Below are 12,133 nucleotides of genomic sequence, written 5' to 3' on the forward strand. Positions count from 1 at the left end.
CAACTAAGAACTTTAAATCTTTGAAACAAAATATGTAGAACCTAACTAGAGAGTTTAGTCCTTGATTGTTCTTGTTAAATACAAGATGTAAAAGAAGAAATCAAACTAGTGAGTTTGTTCTTGAAAGCATGAAAGTAAGTAAGTAAATAACATCTAGTAACTTACAAGTAATTAATCTTTAAACAAGACAAGTAACAAAAGCTTTTAATCAACAAAGATTTATGATGAATATGGGCACTTAGGCCACGGTTTATATAAAAAAAAAGAGAAAGAAAGACTTGTTCTTGAAGGTTTGAAAGTAAGTAATATGTAACTAGTAAATAACAAGTAATCTACAAGTAATTAAACTACAACAAGATTAAGTGACAAACAACAAAAGATGATGATGACCTTGATGATGAGGGCCACGGCTTTAGAAAGAAAAAAAAAGAGGAAGAAAAGTCTCCAAGCAACTTACAAATTAGAGAGAAAAAGAGAGAAACTTGAGAGGAAATTGGAATGCAAGTGTTGTGTGTTTGAATGAGAGATACAAGTGTGAGTAGTAAGGTAAAATGAAAAGAAAAACTCCCATCTCCCCTAGATAGGCCGACGGTCAGCAGCATTCAAAAGGGGGAGGGAAAGATTTGGTGGTCATTAGCATGTAAAGAAGCTTAAAGTTGGTTAATAGTGGGTATTTCATGGGAAGTATAAGGCAACTAGATTCCAAAGCATTAAACCAACTAGTTACACCTTAAAACTAATACTTACTTGTGCAAGAGTGGGCTTAATGTCCAATAAAAGAGGTAGGGTGGGCTTGTGGGTCTTAAGCATGAGTCCATTAAGCTAAAAAGGCCCAAGTGTGCAAGTAAGTAACTAGTAATCCAATTAAAGTCCAACTAAGCCCAAGTAATTAACTAACCATCTTAGTTAATCAAAATGATTAAGAAAATTAACCATGAATGTAAATAATATCTTAAAATATTATTCGTGCAAGTTCCGGGTGTCACAAAGACGTTTCGGGCATTTAAAGTTCATGTACGGGCAATTAAAGTAACATGTAAATGTAGTAGCATACATTCGTTTAATCAAGCGTATTAATAATAATAATTATTAATAATTAACGTTTGAAAAACCAGGGTCGTTACAGGTCGTCATTTTACACACATCGCATCAGTCAGAGAATTTCCAGAGCAGAGCTACTTCTCTCTCTACTTTCTCTCACTAGAAGTCATCCGGCTAGCACTCAATTCGCACTACGGACAACAGACTGATAACGCCACCCCACAAGTAGAAATACTTGTGAACTGGGTCTGCAGGGATTACTTCCTGAGGGCAAAATCCAGTCGGCAATACTCACCCCATACTCAGCTAGATACTTCTATCTTTTGTTGACATACTAAGTCCTACCTCATAGGAAAATAGGTGTTAACAATGATAAACTCTATTACTACCTCATATTCATCATGAAAACATTCCTATTGTTATCCATGACGACCTCTATCAAATTTCGGGGACGAAATTTCTTTAACGGGTAGGTACTTTAATGACCCGAAAATTTCTGACCAAATTTAAACCTTAATCTTTATACGTCTCCGACATGATAAGCAAAATCTGTACTATTGATTTTAGAAAGTTTGAAATCTATACCATGCCTGATGATTCACGAACTACTATTTGTAAATAGTTACATATATATTTAAATATATGAATATATAATAATAATTTGATATATAACTTAAAATATTATATGATTTGATTATTAGAATCTATTATGTAAAATAAAATATTATATATTATAATTGTTAGATTTAGTTATGTCAAATAAGATACAAAATAATTAAATTATTATTAAAATGAATATATATACATGATGTTTTTTTATAATTATTACTATATTGTAATATTCGATATATGTTATTATATAAGTAGGGAATATTAATTAATAATATGTAATATTAATATATTAAAGTTAATTACAAGTAAACTATAAATGTTATACACACATATTGTTATTATTACTTTCATTACTATTAAATTTATAAGAGTATTATTATTATAAAGATAATTATTATTATGTGTACAGTAAAACATATAAAATTTATGAAGGTTCAATAAAAGTTATTATATAATTATTAGATATTACATAATTAATATATGATACAAGTTAAAACATAATTGTAGTATTAATATTATTACCCTCATAAATAATATTAATATCAGTATTATTAAGATAATTTGATACAATTGATTTGTTATATTATTATTAAAAATCATTAGAACTAAAATTAAAATTTTAATTCTTAATACTAGCATTACAAAATATTGTTATCATGGAGATTATTAACAAAATTAACATATTATTATTATTTCTATTATTATTATCGGATTATTTTTATTATTTTTTTTTATATTTAATAGATAAATAAAACAATAAATCGCACCAAGATTTGTTAAACACGTCTATTAATACTGTAATTGTTTTTATGCCAAATTCTGATAAGGGTCGATCTCAAACAACAGTTTTTTTAACTCTTTCTCTTATTTCCTGTTAACCCGTGATTACTATATTACTTTTCTGTTTATAAAACGAATGATAGTTTGTTAAGATACAAATTATTTGACTCCTATTATCCCTCACTCAAGTATACGTTTCAAATTATTTACTGCAAACTCAAAGAATTCATACAGAAAATAAAATAAATGCCGGCACCTCTGTTTTTTATTCCATTTGATGAAAAGCTTGATTTCATAAGAAATTTCAAAAACTGAAAATTCAAAAGTAATCAAAAATATGTCGTGAATCTTTATGTAAAGTTCCAAATCCTAATTTTTTTATCGGATAAGAATTTATGAATCAAACGGTTGAGATTAAAAAGTCAAACAAGTGATTCTTTTTACAATTCGAATTCAGTTGAATGATTTTGGATCAATAAAGGTTAAAGAAAGTTTCTGGGAACGTTTTGGTATTTATTTTGTGTTATAAGTTTAATCTAAAACGTGTTGAAATTCGAGATTTAATCCTAAGTTCATATTCGAGTTTTACAGCGAATATTTTTTTTGATATGATTAATCAAAACAACGACTACAGGTTAATTTCGTTTCATATATAAGTCATAATTAAAACCTTTAATTCAGTGGAAATATGTGTTTTCGAGTTTGGCCGATTAAATTTGAAACGAAGAGGAAGATGTAAATGGAATTTCGATAGGAACAGTTTAAATATAGTTAAATGATAATATAAATCAGATAAGGAGTCACAGAGGAATGGTTGGGTGTTGGTTCGGGTTTAAGAGAGGTCACGGGTTCGAGTCCCGGTTTGGGACAGTTCATTCTTTTTAATGACTTTAAAGGTAATTCTTTTAATTATTATTATTATTATTATTAATAACACATCAAATATTATTATTACAAACATTAATAATTTGATTACTACTATCATTAATCTAATTAATAATATTATCGTTATTATTATTACTAGTTTTATCATTAAGTACTATAATTAATATTATTATTACCAAAATAAGTATTAGCTATTATTTATTACAATTATGATTATTATTATTATTATCATCATCATTATTTTTAACTAATATTTTTAACATTTATTATCTAAATATAGGTAATTAATTTATTAATGAAACATATAATTTACTAAAATGATAATTTATAATAATATATATATAAATTAGTTCGATTTCAGATTATATGTGTTAATTTATATAAATAATATAGGTTCGTGAATCCGAGGCCAACTCTATACTTGATTAAAGATGTTATATGTATTTTTACTACAAAATACAGTATGGTGAGTATATAGTCCCTTTTAAACTCTAAATATTTTTGGGCTGAGAATACATGCGCTGTTTTTATAAATGATTTACGTTATGGACACAAGTGATCAAAAATAAATTCCACGTTGAGTTGTACCATGGCATATTTCTTTATCAACCGGGCTGGACGACCATGCATTAAATAACCGGTTGCACAGTACTTCGTTCCGTTACTACACTTGGTACGGTGTAGGATTTATTTAAGAATATGCTGCTATGATATAGATGTTAAGTATGGTTACCAAGTGCTCAACGACTTTTCATACACGAGGAGTGTATTATGTTTATCTATATGAAATCTTGTGGTCCATAGTTATAACGCTGCTAGCATCAAACCTATATATCTCACCAACTTTATGTTGACTTTTTAAAGCATGTTATTCTCAGGTACAAATTAAGTCTTTCGCTGTGCATTAGCTCATTTTAAGGATATCACTTGGAGTCGATCATCGTAATGGGACCAGATGTTGATGATTTCATCCAGGAGGATAAGGACGGGTTATTACACTAATTGTCTTCCTTTTAAATGAGTAAGTGGTAAATATAACTCAAGTACGTATTTTTGTATGTTTGTTCAGTAACGTGGGACAAAAGTGCCTATATAGTTAACCCTAGTGACAAGAGGTGATTAACTAAGTAAGATAAAATAGTGATAAGACAATAAAAGTAAAGATAGGTATGATGAATAGAATTCTGAAGGGGATTTATCGCAAGAGTTCAACTTCCTAGGATAAACACTAAACCTCAATCAACTAGGCTATGAACCTAACTGATTTGTCACTAAGAGTCTAGGCTTTGAAGATTCTAGCTAAGACAGGTAATCCCTACTCCCAACACTAACCTAAAAGGTTTAACGACCTTATGGATAGAATCCTAGGTACATGAACAAAGTGGTTTACCCAATAAAGGAACGTCTCAACTTTTCTTAATCTTAGTTGGTCTAACTAAGCAATATCCTACCACTAAATTACTATGCTATGCCTCAACATTAACAGACAGTTATCCTAAGGTACTGCTAATTGGGATAGAAATCTCTCCTTTGCGATCACTTATTCAACCCCGGATCATCTTACAACATCTCAAGAACATTACTTCTGATTCACTGAACTCTCTATCGCTAACTCTAATCACAACCTAAATGGGCAGCTCTTCTATGACGAACAAATACTTATTCGTACGTGGGTACTATATCCCTATTGTGACGTTAAGCACACATAACTACTTACCAAGTATCCTAGGGTTGATCAGGTCCTAATACTAGGTTATAGCCGCGTGAATAAGCGGAAAGGGTGATCCGTAAATTAAACTTCTAAACCGTCAAGGTTTCAGCATAACAACATAACAAGTTTCAGATAAAATATTCAACATATGATAAACAATTGTAACAGATAGATAATCATGCGAGATGAAAGCAACTCAAGATAATAGCTTTATTAAATTAAGGAAAGCGTTCACCGTTTACAGACGAGATCTGAACCATTACAAGTGCTGACAACCTCTAGCCCGCTCCTATAACAATCTTCGGCGTTCGCCTCCGGGTACTTAATTTCCCGCTCGGAGGTGAGAAGGCCTTGAAAGCTCTAGTGGGAGAAAGTGTATTGTAGTGAGAGAGTGAAAAGAGGTGTGTGTTGGAATGAATGACAAAGAACCTTTAAATAGACATGGAAAATTGCCAAATACGGCTGGCAAGCCGTACAGCAAGCCGTTTGGCAGGCCGTATTTGGCAAGCCGTATCTGTGGCAGGCCGTATGGTGGCTCGCTTGGCAGCACGTATATGGCAGGCCGTACCCATACAGCAAGCTGTATGGCAAGCGGTATGGCAGGCCGTTTTTGTGGTCTGGTCATCCTGAATTCCCTGGATCGTAACTTGATTTCTCGTCTTTCACCGTTTTTGCTCTAGAATCTTCATTTTAGCTCCATTTCTCTTGATTCTTTTTGCATCGTCTTTGTAATTACTTTTCCTACAAGTTTAACTGAAAAAACGATTATTTTTCCGTAAAGCGTTAAACTTTATGCTTTTGGGACTCAATATCGGGGGTAAAAACGTGACTTTTTAGCCGATATCAAATATCCCACACTTAGACTTTGCTTGTCCTCAAGCAAACTTCTGAACTTTAAAACATTGAGGACTTTAATCCGTAGAGATCAAGCTGTTTTGTTCCGCAAGATGGAAGAGCGGAAACTCGGTTTTTATTCTCTTTGCTAGTCTCAAATCTTTTCCCGCAAGCATGAGAGGAGGTTACATAACTGAGGCTATCTCACTCGGGTCACTCATTTCACTCAAGTGTTTAGGGTGTCCTAAAGTTCTAAGAAATGAAGTCACTCTTAGCCAGTCATGCTCACATTCTTCGTCATAGGCTTGATCAAGACTCAAATCTCCATCACTTATTTGCGAGAATTTTCGGTTATTGACTCAGCTTGAACTATGAAGAAATGGGGAATTTTGAAATTTCTAGAGTACGAAGGGTTTTTGATAGGTAGGAGTTTTCTTTTTGAAAGACTAATTTCATCGATCCTTTTAGCTTTTGTTGGGAATTTCTTTGATGAGCATCCTTCTTTTGACCGCCAGGAGTTCTGTTCTCGAATCTTTGCTGGTTCTGCTCCCTTTCTCAGAGCCTTGTTCATAGAGACTTTGCTCTAGTTTTTTTTTTTTTTTTTTTTTGAAAGCATCTTTTGCTTTTCTCTTCGAGGTCTCCTTTTTGGCGATCTTCTTTGATATTTGACTTGGATGCTCGCATTTTTTCTATTGCGATTTTGGAGGTTTTCCCGAAAAAGAATGATTTGTCGGGATTTATTTATTTATGAAGCGGATAGAGTAAATAAGAAAAAGGTGAAATGGATTTTTGTGGAGCGAAAGTGAAAGTGGAAATGAAGGTGGAGGTTGTTTTCGTCTTCATGGGTAGCTGAGGTTTTAACTTAGTCATTCTCGTCAAAATGTGTGATTCCGAAATGTAGATCAAGAGCAAGTTATGATTCCGAGACGTTAACATCAGCGCGCTCAACGGAAATATAGTGATGCACTAAAAATGAGTGCTTATAAAGCCTTATTTGGGGGTGCCTCACAACAATTATAGCAGGTCGAATTGCGCCTTTCGTTATGCAATGCTCTATTGGGAAGTTGATTTTGTTTTTTCGCAAAAAGTTTTCAACCTTATTTTACTCTTTTTGTCTATTTTGTAATAAAAACTTTTTGATCTTTTATAGAATTTAATCATCCTTAGCGTTTTATAATTCATAAAGTTTTAAATTTTGAAAAAAAACTTGAGGATTTTACAAGAATCGTTATGTGCAACATTTGCTATCCCACACTTTAAAATAACATTGTCCTCAATGTTAAGGATACGGAGTATCCCACACTTTAGTTTTTAAAAGAGGCGTTTGTGTTATTAAAAGTTTATGTTGGTGGGGTTGCCAATCCGACACTTAGTTTTTATAGTGGTATAGTGATTGCGTATATTCTAATTGAAAAGGTGTTTGAAGACGTAGTACTCCCCTCGGGTTTTAGGACGTGCATTTGGATGGCGCGCTCTATGGATTCTTCAATTCCTTTACTGGCGTCATCTTTGTTCACGTCGTCTTTGCTCCAAAATCCGTCTCCTATGGTCTCGATCGTCATTTGCTTTGTGACGTTTATTCATGCAACATTTATTCTAAAGACAAGCATACTAAAAATAAAAGTAATAATGCCCAAAATTGGGCGTACATAACATAATGTAATGAAATAAAATGTAATGTAGTAATAATGAAGATAGATTGTTCCAAAATGTACTCAAGATCATGGCTGAGGTGCTGAGTATGGCGGGGAATAGATGACTCTGGTACGACCTCCGGTCGGGTTCCGTAGTCTAGACTGACCCTCACTGGTCATCTCCTCGTCAGTAGCAAGCTGAGCTGCCAACTCCGCAGTGTTAACATCTGAGGATATACTAAACTCAATCTCACCTGATCTAGCTATCAACCGGTCAATGATGAGGTGCTCGTATGTACCATCGGACCTAAGTTCCAACTCAAACTATCCTGTGAACCTCTGTTTTGTCCCCATTGTCGGTTCACATCCATACCCTGTATACCCTGCGTAACCCCTGCAGTCGTACGCTACTCTAACGCCTGATCCCACACCAGGTCGTGTCCAACAGTAGACGTGAGAATGGGGTCGGTGCTAAATATCTAATTAATGAAGTTCTCGGCCCCTGTAGTCTCTTGAGGAGGTGGTGGAGGTGTAGGCGTGATCACTGTACGCTGCGAATAATGATGAGTAGGTGTAACGACCCGGATTTTTCTGATCGTTTTACACTTATAAGATTAATATTTACATAAATTAAACCTTACCAACATGATAAGCAATCTAAATTGTTGAGATTTATGTTTTTGAAAAGAGTTTTACACAACGTTTGACCGTCCAATTTGACCGATGATATCACGAACTATATAACATACGATAATCATACGTTTGTGTATATATATGTATTTATATATATTTAACATGATCTAAGGATGTTTAACATCTCATTGGGTACTAATAACAATGAGTTATAATTATATTTTGAAACTACTAACTTAAGTTTTCAAAACGATAACTATACGTAACGTTCTTCGACATAAATACTTATAACCTATAATGCTTATACATGCATCGTATAGATATGTATTTTATCACTTTTAAAGGGCTTACCTACATAAAACAATATAAGTATATTTACAAAAGATAGCTATATTTGAATCCTCGTTCCGATTTCTCAAAGATTTCTACACGTATATCTAGGGTATATGTACCCGTATCATACGCAGCTTCTAGATGTATTTACTATTGGTATATACCAATAAAAATCTGCTCCTTAGCAGCCTTAAATGATTAAGAAATATGTGGAACCAACCATTTGTCAAGTAGCATGAATTATTTAGCAAGAAAACAAAGTTAGGTATCTTTTTTTCCTTTATAACCTAAAAACGTTTTTATGCATGCACACCATTTCTTCATCCCATTTTCTCATACTTACACTCCCATTTCTCTCTCAAAATACTCTTAACTTCATACTTGATCATCTCCAAGCATTTTCCCCATCATTTAGCTTCAAAAACAACCCTTAATCATCATAAGAAAAACCATACAAGAACACTTCAATAATCCTTCCAAGAATACAAGTTTACTTCCAACCTTTCAATCCCACTCTACCACTCTTTGATCCCAAGATTATTTCTTATCTTTTCCAGTAGCCTTGTCCAAGTAACTTGAGTTAGTAACCTTGTTCATAATTTTATTCGATTCATATTTATATAGCTATCTTATTTTGTGATATAAAATTTTAATAACAAGAACATAGTTTGAATGATTTCAAACTTGTTCGCAAACTAAATAGATCCTTCTAAATTAACTTTTAAAACACTTCAAGACCTGTAATATATCATAATGATATGCTAACTTAACAAGATACAACTTGTTTTTACAAAGAACACCTTAAAACTGAATCTACGGTGTCGGAGTGTAACCGGGGGCTGTTTTGGGTTGGATAATTAAAAAACCATCTTGAACTTTGAATTAGAAGTTCATGTTCTGGAAAAATGATATTTATTATAAATATGTTAACACATAAAAATTTCATGGTTTAATTCAAAGTATAAGTATATCATTAAATGATGTTTTTGTGACAAAAATGATTACTTTCATAAGATTCACCTAGAGTTTGAACTATAACCTGTGATCCCAAATATAAACCATGGTATTTACAGTTCATATTCTTAAATTTTGACTCGATCGAGGGAGATGGCAAGTTGAATCAACAAAAACGGAGTTGTAACGAAGAAACTACGACTAAAATAAGATCGGGTGTCCAAAGCTTGTTTAACAACGAAAATAATTGGAGAAAAATTAAATAAATCATATCTTCCCTAATTAATATGATAGTTCATATATATTTACTCATGATTTAATTTTATATATTTCAGGACCACCCGTAAACAACACGAGAAGATTAATCATAAGACCTCATGTACGTACGCAACACGTCATTTGACAACACGGTACTTTATGTACGCAACACGTCATTTGACAACACGGTACCGTGGGTCAAGATTAATTCCGATCAACATGAATACGATGGGGTCTTTATTTATTTTATTAAGCAACTAATTGTGGACTACTAACATCGGACTCTAACTACGGACTAAGAAATTATTAAAAGTATTAAAAGTATATATATGAAACGTTTATTTCTTAAAAAGAAAATATATTGATATATTACATATGGTTAGGTTCGTGATATCAATCGGAGACCAAGTCGTGTTTATTATCTTCAAGGAAAAAGTGAGTATATAGTCCCACTTTTAAACTCTAAATATTTCGGGATGAGAATACATGCATTTTATGATTTACGTTATAGACACAAATGATCAAAAATATGAATTCTATGTGGGTTGTGTTATTGTCATACTTCCCTGTAACTTGGTAACTATAATTACATGGGCCAGTGTAAACGCGAATCCTGTTGATAGATCTATCGGGCCTGACAACCCCAACCGGGCTGGACGACCAGTTTTTAACGGTTGCACAGTACTTCGTGGCGGATGGCTACAGCTTGTTTAATTACTGTGTATTTGATGTTATATGAAAGGGAATATGCGACGATGATTTGTAGTTAAGTATGGTTACCAAGGGCTCAACTGAGACGACCCGACCCAATCCATAGGGACGAATACAATAACATATGATTACATCGCGAGGTACTTGACCTCTATATGCTACATTTTACAAACGTTGCATTTATTCCTTAAAAGACAATCTAATATTACATCAGAAATTGACATGTTCGCCTAACATTTCATAACATCCAAATAACCTAATCTGTCATTTACTTAATAATAATATCTAATGAACTTCAATGACTCGAATGCAACGTCTTTTGAAATATGGCATGAATGACCCCAAATAGTATCCTTAGTATTAGCTAATGCACAGCGGAAGATTTCTTTAATTCCTGAGAATAAACATGCTTTAAAGTGTCAACCAAAAGGTTGGTGAGTTCATAGGTTTAATTTCGATATAATAATCATAATGTTTAATAAGCCACAAGATTTCATTTAATTAAATGCGCAGGATCATTACAACTGCAAAAATAAAAATCATTCATACGCTGGAGCGACTGGAATTCAATAATAATGATATACAGGCCACATAATTAAGATCTCTACGGATATCCGGTAAACACAATAATACATCAGTCCTATACATCAGTCGTAGAATGTAATTTCATGAACTTGTGCTAATTTTGTAAAACATTTATAAAAGTTGCGCATGTATTCTCAGTCCCAAAAATATAGAGAAAAAGGGAGCAAATGAAACTCACCATACTGTATTTTGTAGTAAAAAATACATATAACACCATTGATCAATTATAAGGTTGGCCTCGGATTCACGAACCTAATTAATTATATATAATTATATATTGATTAACATCTGTTTAACAATTAAAGTTAATTTATAGTGTACCACAATCCTAATGCTCGAGATAGTCATACATACATTAACAAAAATTAATTTGACCAAAATAGATTCCATAGATCTTTACATAATTATAGTCATTTTTATATATTTAAATATAACAAATTTTATATTTTAAATATTGTTATAAAATTTATTATAGTAAATGATATTATAATTTATTTATTAATAAATAAAACTTTATTTATAAAATATACTAAATGATAGTAAATAATATTTTTATAATAACAATAATAATTTCATTTAAAATATTACTTTTATTAAATATATTAATTTTAATGTTAATAATGATAAAAGTAATAAATTAATGGTTTTATTAATAATAACAATTAAAATAATAATTTGATAATTTTGATAAAAAATATTATTTGTTTTTAATAATTAATGATAATAATGATCATAGTAATTATAATCGTAATAACATTTTTAAAAATAATACTTTTAGTAAAAATGATAATTTTAGTGTTAATGATAATAAATTAATAGTTTTAATAACAATAACGATCAAAATAATAATTTGATAGTTTTTGATAAGAATACTAATTATTTTTAATAATAAAAATAATAATAATAATAATATTCATAATAATAATACTCAAATAAAGATAATTTTAACGACGACGTAATAATAAAAATAATCATTTTTAATAATTGATACAAAAATTCAATTGACTATAACTTCTAATCCGTCCGCCAAAATCATTTGATTTCTAAATGAAAAGTTTATAGTTTTTCGCCACCTTTCCAAAAACATATATATCATATACCTTATCTTAACCGCAGAGGTAATTAATTCAGATTCTATCCTAAAATATATTTTGACAAAAAT

This window comes from Rutidosis leptorrhynchoides, chromosome 11, assembly GCF_046630445.1.
Source record: "Rutidosis leptorrhynchoides isolate AG116_Rl617_1_P2 chromosome 11, CSIRO_AGI_Rlap_v1, whole genome shotgun sequence".
In the NCBI taxonomy this organism is placed as follows: Eukaryota; Viridiplantae; Streptophyta; class Magnoliopsida; order Asterales; family Asteraceae; genus Rutidosis; species Rutidosis leptorrhynchoides.